The sequence below is a fragment of the Limulus polyphemus genome, unplaced genomic scaffold, assembly GCF_000517525.1.
Source record: "Limulus polyphemus unplaced genomic scaffold, Limulus_polyphemus-2.1.2 Scaffold2938, whole genome shotgun sequence".
In the NCBI taxonomy this organism is placed as follows: domain Eukaryota; kingdom Metazoa; phylum Arthropoda; class Merostomata; order Xiphosura; family Limulidae; genus Limulus; species Limulus polyphemus.
Window position 1 is genome coordinate 137315 of NW_013668548.1, and position 16311 is coordinate 153625.

General features: G+C 31.4%; 1 protein-coding gene across 2 annotated transcripts in view; it reads left to right on the forward strand.

The window, feature by feature from the left end:
- Nucleotides 1-14595, forward strand: part of LOC106468258 (G protein-coupled receptor kinase 1-like) — a 66138-nt gene extending 51543 nt beyond the window's left edge. For both annotated transcript variants that reach the window (XM_022396594.1, XM_013928676.2), the window contains exon 21: nt 14036-14595. The gene's annotated coding sequence lies outside the window, so the exon portion shown is untranslated. The remainder of the gene's footprint in view (nt 1-14035) is intronic.
- The last annotated feature ends 1716 nt before the right edge of the window (nt 14596-16311 follow it).

Here is a 16311-nt window from a genome sequence, read left to right on the forward strand (position 1 = left end):
TAGCTTTCCTGATAGAAGTGGTTTTCTTTGTGATGTAGTTATCCTGATGAAGTAGCTTTCCTGATAGAAGTGGTTTTCTTTGTGATGTAGTTATCTTGATGAACTAGCTTTCCTGATAGAAGTAGTTATCCTGATAGAGGTAGTTTTCTTTGTGATATACTTCTCCTGATAAAACGTAATATATTGTTGATGTAGTTATTTCGTGATCCTTCTTCGATTGGTAAAATTCCATGTAATGTTTTTTTTAATAAACTACAGCTTCTCATAACGTTCCCCATGTATAGTCGTCTGTCCACTGTAAAACTAATCATTAAATAAACTACAGCTTCTCATAATGACTATACATGGGGAACAGTTTATTTAATGATTAGTACAGTGGACAGACGACTATACATGGGGAACGATTATGAGAAGCTGTAGTTTATTTAATGATTAGTTTTATAGTGGACGGACACAGCTTCTCATAACGTTCCCCATGTATAGTCCAACCTCACAGATATTTAACCTCAATTATTAAAGGAAAGCTTCTTATATAATTTTCCAACAATACCTTTAAACTAGTTTATAAATTTCTAGCATTGTGTGAAGACTTAGTTTTCCATCATTGCTTGAAAAATAGACTAGTTCTGTTTTGTCAATTAATTCTACCTTAAACAGGAAAATGTAAGACTGGAGATATGTAACTGGAGATATGTCACCCTCTGCTTTCTAAACATGTCCATGGATTTATAGGAAGAAAAAGTATATGTATTGTTATTAATAGTTAGAAAATGTATATGGTCATTGTAATAGATTCCATAGGTGCACTTGCTTACCAATAGCTTGAACGACAAGAAGAAAAATTCTTAACTGAACTTTCTGCCTTCTTTTCTTCTTTTCAGTATTCGAGAATGTAACTTTGTTTGGACATTTTGGGCAACTAGACTCTTGTGACTTTTTCTAAAGTGGCAACATGAGATTGTGGAAGAGAAGGGTGCAGTTAAACAGTGTGGCACGTTATAACACAAACAGGAATAGAATTACTTAACACTGGAATTAGAAGTGTGGACAGGGTTATAAGTTATGCCTTGGTATAAAAAAAGATTCTAGCTTTGTTCAATAGGCAGCAGATTTAGATTTGAAAAATAAAAATGCTAATAACTGTATTTTGTCGAATTTTATTGTTTATTTCTTGTCTTTAAGACATATGTTGGTATTTTTATTATGTAAATACTCTGAGTTAAACAAAATATAAGTAAAAAACTCTTGTCAGTGTGGTAATAATTTTTTCCTTCAAGTTGCTGATGAAGTGAAATTTTTTACAACTCAGGCGAGTGCTTTATCAACTGTGCTAAAAGATTAACCCACTAGCATTTGCTATTACAACACTATTTTTTTTAACCTTGCGTTAGTCTTCTGTAAAAATTTTCCATGGTCACTCCTCTGGGGTCCAAGGGGACTCCATCATAAAAAAATAATTTTAAAATACTTAAATAATCATAAACTATTATTTTGGAACCAAAAGAAACATCAAGACTCAAAATCTTTTCCTTTATTAATCAATAAATGAACATTGAATATTATAATTTATATCTTTTTTACCACCTAAGCTAAGTGTGTCAACTTAACACAAACTAGCCGAATACAGAAGCTACTGAGAACAACAAACATGTACGTGTTTTCATCTGTCGGCGTCGTTGTTGTTTACAAACAATTTGGTGTCCGTGAAGACCTTGGAAGAGTAAAACAGGGTTAAAAATTAAAACTTCCATGTTTTCCCCATCTCACAAACATGACAAACACTAATGGGGTGTCAGTTTTCCTGTAGTAAACATATTTTTGCATCTCCCGTGAGTAGGACTTGAATTCTATATGGGCCGTATGAAAGATAAATGCTGGTAAGCACTTTTTAAAGAATTCATGTTGCGACACTGTGGACAGTTTTGGATTAGTAAAAACCATGAAATTCCTAGTTACTGTCTGGAAACAAACCTGCGTGTCTCCTTTAGTGTAGAAGGCAACATACAGAAGACTGATGTGCTCTTAGAAACATTTATAGAAGACTTACCCAGCCATCATCATTGGTCGGAATTAAACTTGGTCATCAAATGAAGAGATTTTGATGATTAGTTTTACAGTGGACTGATATAAATATAATCAGGATGTTCAACTATGATTCCATTCACAACATGTCACTAAGTTATTCTGGATTTGGTGAATTCCTGACAGTCTGGAGTATAGGTTATCAGCATAAAGCAAGTTTCTACTACAGGATTACAAATATACGTATATCGACCAACTTGTTGTCCTTAACATAAAAGTCATGGCATTGACAAAATATATTGTGTGTTGGACTGAAAATATTAATGAACTGAAAACCAATATCTCTTATGATGATACCCAGTATCAACCAATACAATGAATGATGATACCCAGTGTCTACCAATACTTAAATGATGATACCCAGTATCTACCAATACATTAAATGGTGATACCCAGTATCTACCAATACATTAAATTATGATATCCAGTATCTACCAATACATTAAATGATGATACCCAGTGTCTACCAATACATTAAATGGTGATACCCAGTGTCTACCAATACATTAAATGATGATACCCAGTATCTACCAATACATTAAATGGTGATACCAAATATGTACCAATACATTAAATTATGATACCAAATATCTACCAATACATTAAATTATGATACCCAGTATCTACCAATACATTAAATGATGATACCCAGTATCTACCAATACATTAAATGATGATACCAAATATCTATCAATACATTAAATGATGATATCCAGTATCTACCAATACATTAAATGATGATATCCAGTATCTACCAATACATTAAATGATGATATCCAGTATCTACCAATACATTAAATGATGATACCAAATATCTATCAATACATTAAACGATAATACCCAGTATCTATCAATACATTAAATGATGATATCCAGTATCTATCAATACATTAAATGATGATATCCAGTATCTACCAATACATTAAATGATGATACCAAATATCTATCAATACATTAAATGATAATACCCAGTATCTATCAATACATTAAATGATGATACCCAGTATCTACCAATACATTAAATGATAATACCCAGTATCAACCAATACATTAAATTATGATACCCAGTATCTATCAATACATTAAATGATGATATCCAGTATCTATCAATACATTAAATGATGATATCCAGTATCTACCAATACAGTGACTTATTAAGCTATAGATACATAACTAATTTTTATGTTGTGATATGTTCACCATAACTCTGATCTACTCTTGTTCAGGTATACTGAGTTATCAATTGAACATAGCTATTTTACATACCATAAGAATTTGTGGTTAGCTATCTGTTTTACTCATATTAAATTAAACGTTTTTTTTAGTACTTCACACCGATTTTTTTTCTTTGAGTTTAAACTTTAGCTCAGGAAGTTCCAGTGACACCACGATGTTCTGTATATACATTTAATTATTTTATACAGTCTTAAATGAAAGAAGTCATTTTTCCACCGTACCTGATATTATTATGTAAGTTTTTATGTAATTAGATTAATGTTTTATGTATTCTATTTATTTCATCAAAAGTATGTTTTTAACTTATAGAGGTATACGTAGCTGTTATTTTATATGAACACCTTCAGCATCTACACTGACATTTATCTAAGTGGTTAATAAGCTAACACTGAAATATCTTCAGCATATTCAATAAGTTAGTGGTTATCTTATTTATTACAGGCTGTGTTGATTTTCTGTTGCATCGGTGTCAAGCTGTCTTGATTACGTATAGTCATGGGTTTGGTATCAGGAATATGTAGGTCTTTTAAGTATTTGAGAAATCTTATTGGATGTACTTTTCCATTAGATTGGATCTTTATCTTCAAAACAAATTAATAAAACACAGTTAGTCGTATTACATTTATTTTATATGTTTTTCTTGATGTGAAAAAAAGAAACATGTTAAACTTATGCTTTGCTGTTTATGACTGATCAAGCATATGTGGAACGTCTGGCTATTTATAACACAAATTTACCGATGCCAAACAAGAAAATATGCTTTTCACATTTGTTGGTAGAACTGAATTGGGAACAAGTCACTGTTTTTAAAGATGGTTTGAATTCATGAACGTGAAGTAGTAAAGTATTCTAAGAAGAGAACATTCCTAAAATTCATATTGTTTGATTAAAGGGGACCTCATATCATATTTTAAGATATATTAATAACATTGAATAGAAAGTGCAAGACTGTAATGAAATACTCATTCAAAAAATTCCCAGTTCATTAGACTTGTAAATAAATTGGGAAACGATTACATACAGAAATGCCCGTTTCATGCAGCTTTGAGTACAAAAGATAACTTAAAACTTTTGAGAAATCTGTAAGAATGCCTTAATGCTATCCTTATTGGTGCACCATAATCTTAGGTCTAATTTGTACACATATGTAAACAAACCATCCGTAAACAACAGGCAAGACAGGTATCCTGTTACATAGGTTCAAAGTTTATCTAGTACTAGTACTCCATATCTAGAAGATTCTGAGTGTTTTTAGAGAGACATTTCACATTAAACTTTTGCTGATGCTTGGTTTATTGTGCAAGCAGAACTTCAGTATAGGTTATTTTTCTTGTCATTATCATAATCTACAGGCTTTTTTTACCATATCAATATTCTTTTTCTAGTTAAACAATTAAGACTAGTCATAATGTGCCTAATACTCTAGTCAAGCTATTGGCATATTATTTTTTATGATACAAAATACCCAACAGTATGATTAGTTTCAGAAGATAGACCTTTATTCTTTGGGAATTTTCAATTCACCCATCATTACGTATTTATCAATTAGGAAACAAAAACACACCTGGACTGTGATTCTCACCAGTAAAGGTTTAATAAATGACCAATATTCTTTAAGTGTATAACAGTAGGTTTTAAAGGATCTGTTTGGTGGAATTAACATATTGATGTCACGGAACAGAAGTTTGATAACAGTGTAATAACAGAATATATCTTTTCTTGTATCAAACATCCTCCTGCTTAAAGATTAATACAGGTTTTCTTATCTTCCTTATTCCCAAAGAAGATAGGCCCATCTGTTGAAAGTACTAGGGTTTTTATTATTGTTGTTTTTTGTAATATGATTTATCAGACGTTATTAATCAAAGATGTTTTTTTTTTAATATTAAAAACAATAGTATCAAAGTTTCAGGCTTGTTTTATGTTTTCCTTACTATTGATATAAGAGGCCCACTGTTATTTGTTAAAAAGATGTTTATTAAGAGTCCCTCATGTGAAGAACAAATTATGCGTATCAAGATGGAACTGGAGGTGTAAATACTCTTTGTACATATTTACTCATTTTTGACCTCACATTCTGTTGTGGATCTTCTTATGACTAATAAAAGCTCAGTAGCAGTTTATTAGTTGTTCAGATCAGACTTCTTTTTTTGCAGATTTCTTTCTTGTTTGTTTTAGTTAAGCACAAAGCTACAAAATGGGTTATCTGTGCAGTGCCCACCACAGGTATTAAAACCCCATTTTTATCATTATAAGCTGTCAGATTTACTGCTTGTCACTAGGAGGCTTTTTTGAAGTAGAAGAGTCTCTTTAGTTCGTAACATCATCTCATTCTCTGCACTTCCAAAGATTTTAAATATATTTTTAGAGATTTTCGAATCAGTGTAAATGCGGAGAATGAGATAATGTCAAAAATTAAAGGAACTCTTTTTTTTTTTTAAATCAGAAAAAGAAGCCCACTCTGAACAACCAGCAAACTGTTGCCGAGTTATTGTATAGCATTACAGATCAATTTTTATTGTGTACATTACTGGCTTGCCGAGTCAACTTGATCTTATTTTCAATTTTTATTGTGTACATTACTGGCTTGCCGAGTCATCTTGATCTTATTTTCAATTTTTATTGTGTACATTACTGGCTTGCCGAGTCGACTTGATCTTATTTTCAATATTTATTGTGTACATTACTGGCTTGCCGAGTCGACTTGATCTTATTTTCATAATTTTAACATTATTTTCAGATTGTATTTCATAAACATAACTATTTTTCAGCATGACCCATTGTTGCATTTATTCCTAAAATTATCCAATAAACACTGAATTAATAAAAAACTGTTTTTGTTAATAATAATTTTATTTGGTTAAAGTTATTAAGGCTGGTTACTTAAAAGTTTTGTAAAGCTTGATTTTCCTACATTGGTTTTAAATTTTTGTTAAAACGATCTTTACAAACCTGCAGAAGTATTTTTTGTAGGTACGACAGCTTATAGTCGAGTAATATGGATAGCATTAGTGTAGGCATCCATTGTTGTCTGTAACTATATTTTTACTGTAGGAATTTTGTGTTGTTATTCGGTTTTCAAATATTTCTTGCATTTGTTGATAATAGAAATTCCTCTACAGGCTAAATTATAGTTACTGTTTTATCAAAAGTGTCAGTAATAAAAAATACTGTGAACAAACAACACACAGTCGAGTACCCTTTTTTTTCATAACTGAATGTAGACTTTAGTTGATGTGAATTATTGATTATTCTCTGTGTAATTTTCAACAATACTAACTGACTGAAGAAATGTTTTCTCTGAGTAGAAGTTACAATTTTATAATGTAAACAAGCACTATTGTTAAAGAGCCATACACCCCCGAGCCATAGTCATGTATGCCCTTACGAGTGTCAGTAAGTTGGCCTAATGCTTTAATGGGATGTTTTCACTGAGATAATTGGTTTTGCAGGCAAAATATTGGCAACCAGCTAATCTCAAAATGTTTTAGCTTTTAACGGAAATACACCTGTTTATGGTCTTTAATTTAATATAACCACTAGTAACATAAATATTGTGTGTTGTTGTTGTTCATAATGTGTTTATGTTGTGTTGTTTGCTTTTGTTTTGTTGGAGTAATATGTTTATTTGTATATACACATGCTGTGCTCATCCTGCCAGTCGACATTTGTAGTTCTTTCAAAAACTCGTTGATAAAAAAATTGTGATTTATTAATTTTTGAAAACAAATTTCCATTAAAGTTTTATCAAATCTTTGATTGCAATATTTTATTAATCCAAACCTATTATTGATGTTCTTATAATCTTGTAAGTAAGTCATAATGTTAAGATAGTGTAACTGACCAGTAAGGGTCTACATTAACGAAGAGATCGTTATGTGGGCAGGAAGCGTGAACTGTTTATTTTTCCATAAACAGGCAAGGAAATGAGGAGTTGAGTTATTATAATCACCAACCTCTGATCACACCCAGTATGGGGTTACAGGTACCTTCATGTATTTAAAAACTTGAGTGGCCTACAATTGGATCATAATTGACTGATGAGGAGTTAAACAAAGGTACAAATGTAACGTGTGAACCACAATATAGTTTTCATTATTTTATTTCGAGCACAGGGGTTACAACTAACTTTTCATGTATTCAATAAGAGAAAAAAGTATACATTAACTATAAATAAAATATACTTCAGATAGTATTAATAAGTGTTTAATTTGGTTAACGGAATTAATAAAATCACATTTTTTGTCTTCTATAGAAAACAAAAGGAGCAGTGAATATAAAAATTTCAATGAACACAGACTTGTTATACTATTCATAAAACAAAGTATATTAACTTTCTCTCATGATCATTTGTTCCTCATGCTAGGTTCAGTTATTAAATGCTTTCCAGGGTGAGCACTGGTATATATATATATAATATAAATGTCTTACATTTTCCCTTTGTTAGAATCAACCTTATCAAATAACATCAGTATTACAAGTATTTATTGTACCATGATAACAGTTATTTCAAGTGAATTACTGTGTGGTGGCAGTAGTGTACCAGAAGTTTTATAAATGATGTGAGGTGTAAGGAATCCTTTACACTGGAAGGAAAGAGTAACTGATTTTAATATAGATAATAATTTGAATGCTGCTTCGTATTGTGTTAGATTATATATTTAGAAATTGCAAAAGCTTTTGTGATCTTGACCAAATGTAGTTGTAAATCGTGTTAATTTTGTATCTATGTAATCACGTGCTGTGTGCTACACACTATTGTTACTTCCACCAAGTGACATGACTTCATTGTAATACTGTGTTTGGACAGTCGTGTAGCAGGCTGTTGTAGATTAATGTATACTACAAGAATGGTGTATATGGTAACGATTGTGAAGCGTTTGTTTTCAGTGAAATAAAATCATTAATTGTTTTTATTAAATACTGCCTTCCTAGTTGTGGTTCTGCAAATATTTTCAGCATATCCCACAGTTTTGAAGAACTTACCCCCAACGGTGTTTCAACACAAATTGTTGTTTATTGTTTACTATATTTATTAAAAATCAAATACAATTTTTTTTTTCACGCGAGTTTTTGAGAATACTAAATGACATTTCATTATTAATTTCATGATAACCAAAACATCACTTGAGGGGAAAAATTAATTTATAAAAAGCTTCCAAGTTATTATGTAACTGAATTAAAGTATTGAGTGCCCCAAACTGATCTTTCAACAAAAAAAAAGTCAAGCATATAATTATTAGACGGCTTTAAATCACGATGGTAACTGGATGTTTTGGATCGAAAAACTAAATACATTTCAAAAAAGTTCGACCATCCCAGGAAATTTAGTTTTGTTCTAAATCCATATGCAAAATAGGTTTCCTGACTTTATATATGAAACTAATTATAATTAAAAAGGCCAACACTAGTGAGCAAATGGAACATGTCTCCGCCAAACGATCCCAACATGGCCAATTTTGACAACAGAAAAATCGGAAACTGTCAACCACTGGAAGAAAGTATCTTTGTACCAAAGTAAATTGGCCAAAAATGGTCGAATAATTGACCAAAACCCTCAAAATTATGCTTTTTTTGTGAACTCTGACAAGCCCTGAGAAAATCCATTTTTTTGGATGTCAATCTATTGGGCGCATGATAATTTATATTTATGCCAACTTACATCTTGATTGTCGTAAATATGACCGCACAGAAGCTCAAAATATACATTTTTGGGTTATTAGACCTTTGACCCCATAAAATCCTGTAAAAAAAAGGCCAAATAAAATGCAAAAAAAGGTGTCTGGGCGTATTGGACCAAGGTAAATAACCCTACTACGTTTCTAATCAGTCCGCCGAGAAATGAACAATGGTGGTTAATTGAAAAGTGTTTGGAACAAGAAGAACAAAATAAAGACAGTTTGTCTCCACATGAAATTATCCATCGTTTGCGTTACGTTATCGAAAAAAAAATCGCACTCCTCACTTTAGGGCCGTGCATGCGTTATAAGGGAGACGGTCATATCCTCCTATTCAATCACACAAGAGTTGGGTTAGGGTGTTTTCGTCTAACCGCCTTCCTCGTATTCTATTAGTTCAAATTAGGGACGGCTAGTATAGTTAGCCATTGAGTAGGCTTGCTGGAATCTATGGAAAAACTAACCATGTAACCATCACACACTAGACTTGTGGTGGTCTTAAGCATGTTTTGAAACGCTGCATATGTAAAGGTCGTCAATAATTGTGCAGGGACTAATTGGTTCAACTTATTGGCTAGAAATATCCATTGGTGGAATTATTGGTTAAAGTTTTTTTTTTGCTGTTAACCTTTCGATTGGTAAACACACACACACAAAAACTGAAAGGAGACCACTTTAATTTTATAATTAATTCTAATTATTTATTCTGTAACATTAATAATACAAATTATTTCTTAACCTATTGTGACGTCCGTTGCCTAGTGGTTAAAGTTTGGTCTGAACATGTGAGGGTTTACGTCATGTTGTCGCAAAATCACACCTAGGATTTTTGGGCTGTGAATGTGTTAGTGACGGTCAAATCCTGCAATTAGGTCAGAAAAGAGCTGGCGGTAGATGCTGTTGAATATCTGCGTTATGTATACCTAGTCATCAAACACCTACATTAATGTAGTTTAATTATTGTGACCAGGGGACATTTATAAACACATCTTATATTACATGTTTATGTATTCTGTAATGTAAGCTATTTATTTACAACAAATGAACATAACAAGAAGGTAATTATACAGAAGAAAAACATTATAGGAACGACATCAAAATTCGCTCAGTATCACTCGGAAGGGGATTTATCAGAATGAAGTTCCATCTTGTCAGTAACGTTTCCTAATTTCTACCAAAACACAGAAAGAAAGAAAAGTACTGGTTTTAAACCGTGTATATGATTTATTTTTGTGTCGTTTAAATAGTGATTAAAATCGAAGTTTCTTAATAGCACAGTTAATAGTAAGTTTTGGTTCTGTTGGTTATTTGTATTAAAAATTGAAAAAATAATTTTAAGCATTTAGAGAAACCTTGGAAAAAATGTCAAGATATGTTTTACAAAAATTGTTTCATTTTATCAGTGTCGCTCAAACGTTTTCCACAAGAAACTCTTAACATATTTAACCATAGAAATATATATATAACAAATTATATAGCTACAGATTCGGTAATTCATAATGATTATAGAAAATGTAAAAAAAAAATCCTTATTAAGTGATATCATTTTTTTGTTGTAATCTTGCAGTTAATTAAAATATACTATTATTTATCTTCGTTATGTTGTTTCTTTGGCAAGCCTTTTCTACAGCAGTTAATTTTCTATTTCAATTAAATGTAGAACAAAAACCAGTAGTGCATGACGTGTGTCCTGATAATTTAATGAGATACTTTACATCACTGACAATTTCTGAGCAATTTGAAAGTCTTTATATATTGATTTCGTAGTCTTCTTAAACCTAATTATTTATATTAAATTATGTCGCAACAATTCTGCAGAAACGTTTTAAGTAATGAATTCAAGGCTTTAAAAGTCGGTAAATGTATTATTTACACATTACTATCCACTCTATTCACTATTAAGAGACCTATATCATAAACATATCGAGCAGTGTTTAAAATACGCCCTCTTCCGGTAAGATCTTGTAAAAGTTTACAAATATGGCAGCACCCAGTTGTTTAAAATCACCTGTTTATCTTTATAGGTTTTTACTTCGTCAATGTAAAAAACTCCCTACAGAAGTTCAGGGATATTATAAACATCTCATTAGACAAGTAAGATTGGTTAATAAACTATAAAGATTTATAACTTGATATAACAAAAGCAATGATTAGTTTCTTGTTGTTCTCCAAGAAGAAATTTGAACTTCGAAAACTGAATATTCGTTATTCTGCTAATTGAGATTTAGAAGACAGAACACTGCAGTGTGGGGTAGTGTTGTAGTATCACACTGCACCGTTACTGCGGTAGTAATATCTTTCTTATTAACCATGCTATTGTGTCTTTATTATTCATTTCTGTGGTTAAATTATTTACATAATTAGCTATGAATAAAAGAACCTGCAGTAAATAAATTGTATTGGTATAAGTAATCTAAAATATATTCTGTTCTGATTTGTTTAAGTATGATCGACCATAGTTAAAATCAGAGATTTAATCCTTTTAAAGTGATTAAATAATTATAAATTTATTCAGTGACTTCCATTATTCAGTATTTGATATTTACCAATGTAATATTTGACGTTTTCCCTATGTAATGGATACTAATCTGCCAAAACATTTTAAACTGCATTTCAGAAGATATCCCATAATGCTTTAAATGAACAATACCTTTCTGAGCCTTGCTTTAAGCTTGCATTGTTTTTACATTTAGAGCATTGTATTGATTTAATCTGACTCTAAAACATTAGCCTAAACAAGTGAAACTTTTACCACAGTGTGGCTACACACTGATGCTAAGAATATCTAAGATATATTATTTTTTTTTTATTTAAATTTATCTTTTTATTATAATGGTGGTTAGATTGCTCGACTCACAACTTGTGGGTCATAGGTTTAAATCTACGTTACTGACCGTGCTTGCCCTTATAGTATAAATCTCCATTGGATGAAAATCTTTATTATTAATATAACTAAGGCTATAAGAAGTGAAATTAATCAAAACTGCAGGTCTGATCGTGAGGTTTTATTAATTAATGTGAGTTTGTGTATGTTTTTGTATTGCAAGTAATTTTTATTTTAAAGCTGTTATAAATATAAGATAAAAATATGATATGATTATAATATAATAGTTTCTGCAGGACATCAGCATGACCTTACAGAACTTTACTGGTTTAATTGAACATACATGGGGTTGGTCCAATGGATTGCTCCAGTGTTGGAGAAAGAATGTTCACTATAACTCCAAATTTACTATGTTATGTATACAGAATGTGGCAAGCTTTGAAAAAAATGTACAAGTTTTTGTACACAATACAAAAGTATTGATACTAAAGATATGTCTGTGAATTGACAATGTCAGTTTTACTTGGACTCTGACAAGTCAGAGTGTACGGTGATGTTCATGAGAGAAATATACTTACATTTGTCATCGCACAGTTTACATATTGCATTTGCTTAACCTCTAGATCATTCGAAATTTATGTGGTTCAATGTTGCCCGGAGCAGTTAACATTTGTGTACCTGATGATATAGTATCTTGATCAATCTATAACAACAATCCTTAAGAAATTTTTTATTGATTGAACTCGGATAGTGAACCAACAGTGAGGTATCATGTTCTTTTGATTTACCATTCTGGTGCATTTTACAAGCTCCTTAGAAAGACATGAGATGAATACTCCTGTTGTTCTTTCATAACACACTTGATTAGCACTGGATATGACATATGTGGTGTGGTTCACATCTTATTTACTTTCATTCATAAATTCATAGAATATAGTTTCCTCTGTTGATGCTGTGGTTGTTAGTAGCTCCAGAAAAAAGATTAAGTAGCTGACTTACCAGTACTTCTTAATAATAGTGATGTTGTTTGAAAACAAAAAAAAACAGTGTAACAAATAAAACTTAACAAATAATATTATATAATTAATCCTTACCATAAAAAACTGAATTGTAAATAAACTTGGTAACAATGATTGTAGTTAATTAAGTTCACATCATAACAGTCGCCATTCAAGAAAGTTGATATTAATGATATAAATAGTGCCTGGGCTAATGCTGTGTTTGTTGCATCCCAGCTGGCTTGACGAGCCCTGGTATTGGACGAAAGGCCTCATCAAAAATGTACATGGCAGAGGTATTGTGGTGGGATAGCATATTCTTTTATTTCGCTCCTAAGTGGTTAGACGATCATGCTTCTGATACTTACCCTTCGAACCTCGTTTTACACAAGTCATCATTGTCAGAGATAGTTATCATGCTCAACACAGATGCTGTATTCTGGCTTCCTATGTTTGAGAACACATGCTTGTAGGGCACACTTAGCAGGAGATACCTTGGAAGAAGATTTGTGGTATCTTCCACTTTTAGCCTGGATTAGTGTGTGATTTAGCTGAGTCATTTTTCCAGTTAGTACTCATTAATCTAAGATAAGTAGGTAAAGTATTAAGTCATTAGTGTTAGATCCATCGTAATGAGGGCTATGAGCTGTACACAGTTCTTAAAACATTAATTTTAAATTATGTTATTGGCTGTTTTACTAAACAGCATGTTTTATTACTAGTCTTACAACAGCCATTCAGATGAAACTGAACCAGAACGAATTCAGCAGATCATCAAGAGAGCCATACAAGATTCTGATTGGGTGGTCAGTAAGGTAAGACTTGTTCAAACTGAATATTTATCAGAAAAAACAATGGTATCAGTTTGTAGGATGAACTGGTAGATACTGGGTATCATCATTTAATGTATTGGTAGATACTGGGTATCATCATTTAATGTATTGGTAGATACTGGGTATCATAATTTAATTGAAAATGATTACATATCTTACAATATTTACAAATCTAATTCATTGGAAGTCTTGTTCTGTATTTGTGTAATTTCGTGTTTTCTTTCTCTGTTTGTGTTGTTGTCAGATGACTTTTTGTTTTAACTATTTTGATTTTATCCCTCAATGTTTGGCTCATATTAAAGATTTGTGAATTGTTTAATTGTTTTAAGGAAAAAAACAAAACTTAGGTTGGTTTTTTTCCCATTTTTATTTTATTTATTTCAGCACGTTCCACAGATCTAATGAGATATGATGTAAACGGTGGATTAAGTAGCCATCGTGAACAATATATGTAGCCTCATCAACTTCTGGTGAAATGAGACCATAACATGTCTAGCAAGAAATCTTCACATCGTCCATTGTTTATTTCTTGTGTTAGATATTAGCAGTAGGATTCCTGAAATTTTGAAAGGTACCAAAAAACTCCGTTATTTTTAAGAAGACTAACCAATGGGTACAGGCAAGTATCTTCAAAGGGTTGAAGAAAGAGACCTCTACAGTTTAGCTAAAAAATGCACAATTTTAAAAGAAAAGTTAATACAAATAATTTAGAGAAAGTACATTCTATAAAAAAACAAAATGTGGCTACTGTACGTGACATATCCATGGCGAATGATGTTTCCTAGACAACAGTGTGCAATTGCATAAAACATTTTGGAAAAGAAAAAAAAATGGGTTTGGAAAAATACCAAAAAAAGGTGTATTAAAATATTTTTAAAACCATAAAATGGCAGGTTTTTATTTATAAAGTAAAATATATGTGAATTTACATGGGGAAGAGGAATCTCGAGAGTGTTTGGTATTTTATAGCCCTCAACGAGTTCTTAAGTATACTCGTGGTAGAGTTTCTTCATTTACAGTTTATTTTAGCTGTTACTTGTTATTGTTATACTTGTTGGTCGTATCATAACTCAGTAGTTTGTGAATATCCGTTATACAGAACATAAGTAGTAAAAATTACGATGTCATTGTCAGATATGACGTTCGATTATCAGCCGGTCGAGCTGTAAGTATGTGAAATACATTCTCAGTAATTCATCTATAGATTATAGTAATGTGATGAATGAATATCAGTCTTTCTGAGTTTAAGAATGTCATTGGAAACATGCTGAATAGGTCACCGTGGTCATTCGTACCTTCTGAAAGTTCATTTGTGGTGAATCTCCCTTGTTTGGGAAGGATATGGGTCATTCCTTCCACTTGTTCTGAAAATCATTATCTTTATATAAAGACCTGTTACTACTTGTTTGTACGTAACTAGTGGAAGCCACCATTTTTATTATGATTATTCTCTTTTATTTCCGTTGTAATTAGCACGAACGATTAATGTTGAACTTTAACCTATTGCTCAGTTTAAAATGATTAAATTCAATCCTTAGTCAAGTACTTTCATAGACTAACTCCTCTTCAGAAACTTATCATGGTAGGGGACCATATTGAAATTACTTGGGTATACTACTTTTAAATGTACGTTTTTTATATGCTTGAGTTTGTTATGAAAAATGTCAAGCTCTGTTTTCCCATGGTGTGTTTTCATGAGGCTTGATTCAAATTTGACTGATAAACAGATTCATAATATTTTATTGATACTCAGTAATCACAGTGCTACTTGTGATATATATACGACTGGTTTAATGGTTTGCTATTGGCTACATTGAATGACATTATCTTTAGTTACCCATGAAACGATAAGCATTTTTAAACTAGGGGAAGCTAGTACCAGCAATTGGGTGGATTATAAATTATACATCATTAAATATACTTCTGAATGATACTTTTTTTGAGAAATGGACAGTACCTAGAGGGTACTAGTTGAATGCCATACCTTATACAGTATACTATGCCTAGTCTTCACAAGTTGATTGAATTTAGATACAACTTTATGTCAAATATTTATCATGCTGTATAATTTGTAATGAGTGCAGTGGCACCACTTCAGAAAGATCTGAGGGGGCAAAGTTGATCCCTAATTTGTATAAAATACCTGAACATTTGATGATGTAGTACATTTTGGAGTTCATAAATCAATTTTAATAACTGTAGAAAAGCCAGACGATTATGAGAAACAACAAAAAGCATGAAAATTTTGACTTTGTACTTATTAATATTAGTAGTTTCTCTATAGTTTAGCCCTTTAATTAGGCATTTTACATTTCTAAAAAAAACTTAAGGGTGGGATAGCTGTCACTTGTTGAATGATTAGCTATAGAAAGTTATAATCCATAAAGAAATAAATGTACGATAATGTAACGTCATCATTTCGTATATTCTCTGAAGTTGTCTCTGAATTTTATTCTTAAAGTCACCAAGTGAGTAATAAAACTGGCCAGATACAGCATTATCAACTGTATATACTCTTACCCTGCATGATGTCTGTTCTGCCTGTTTTAAAGCACATATACACTAACTTATTAGTACATAACCATAGGTACTTTATATAAGATATGTAATCATTTTCAACACTAACTTATTAGCACATAACCATATGTAATCATTTTCAA